Genomic DNA, 1214 nt, shown 5'->3' on the forward strand with positions numbered 1-1214 from the left:
AATACAAGTATTTCCCGATTTCCGAACGTGTCCAAAACTGAGGCGAGACCCACTATTTATAGTGTTTCGGCCAAACCCTTCCGTTCGAAAAGGCACCTGTTCGATGCACCTTTCACTCGCACCGATTCGTTGGAATCCTTCCATTCGCACCTTTTCACCGATACCTGTTCGCTCTTCCTCTGGTAACCGCCCAATTAGCTCGTTCGGTGAGTGAACATCACAACTTCTTCGACTACCGTACAGCTGGTCGAGCTTCCAAGCAACTGGTCGAGCTGGTGTTACTTCCGGGCAGCTGAGGTCGAGCTGGTACCACTACCCGGCAGCTGGCCGAGTTAGCTTAACTGATCTTTTCAGCTGGATTGTTCGATCAATACTTCTTCCTTTTCCGTTTTCCTACATTTTGAGCTGATGGTCAGCTCCGTTTAGACTTGTTCGAGTTTTTCCCCTTCATTCTCGAACTAAGTCTCGACCAACGATCCTATTCGGGATCGCGGGCGTTACAAGTCTCCCCCCCTTGAATGGGATTCGTCCCCGAATCCGAGTCGAGTGTTTCTGTTTCCATCTCCTTAAACCACTCAGGATAGTCGGCCCTCATCTTATTTTCGGTTATCCAAGACGATTCCTCGTGTCCTCCACAATTCCATACGACTTTTACCGTTATCATCTTCCTCTTCCGGGTCCCTTTTTCCATTCGATCGATGATTCGAACCGGTATAGCTTCCACCGTCAAATTGTCTCGCAACTCGGTTGGTACGGCTGTAACGATTTCGTTTCGATCACCTAGGCATTTCCGTAATTGGGAGACGTGAAACACCTTATGAAAAGCATCGAGATTCGGTGGTAAGTCAAGTTTGTACGCCACTTTTCCAACTCGCTCAATCACCTTGTACGGTCCAACGAACCTTGGACTTAACTTCTTTCTTTTTGTAAATCGCCCCTTTCCTTTGTACATGGTTGCCTTAAGATACACCAAGTCCCCGACTTCAAATTCTAACTCCTTCCGACGTTTATCCGCATAGCATTTCTATCGGTCTTGTGCTTCTTTCAGCTTTATCTTTAAAAATTTCAACTTTGCATTCGTCTCGTCGATAATCTCCGGACCAAACAGAGTGCGTTCTCCGACTGGTGTCCAGCATAAAGGCGTCCTACACGCTCGGCCATACAATGCTTCGTAAGGCGACATTCCGATACTAGCTTGATAACTATTGTTGTAC

Source organism: Capsella rubella, unplaced genomic scaffold (genome assembly GCF_000375325.1).
Source record: "Capsella rubella cultivar Monte Gargano unplaced genomic scaffold, Caprub1_0 scaffold_3, whole genome shotgun sequence".
Classification (NCBI taxonomy): Eukaryota; Viridiplantae; Streptophyta; class Magnoliopsida; order Brassicales; family Brassicaceae; genus Capsella; species Capsella rubella.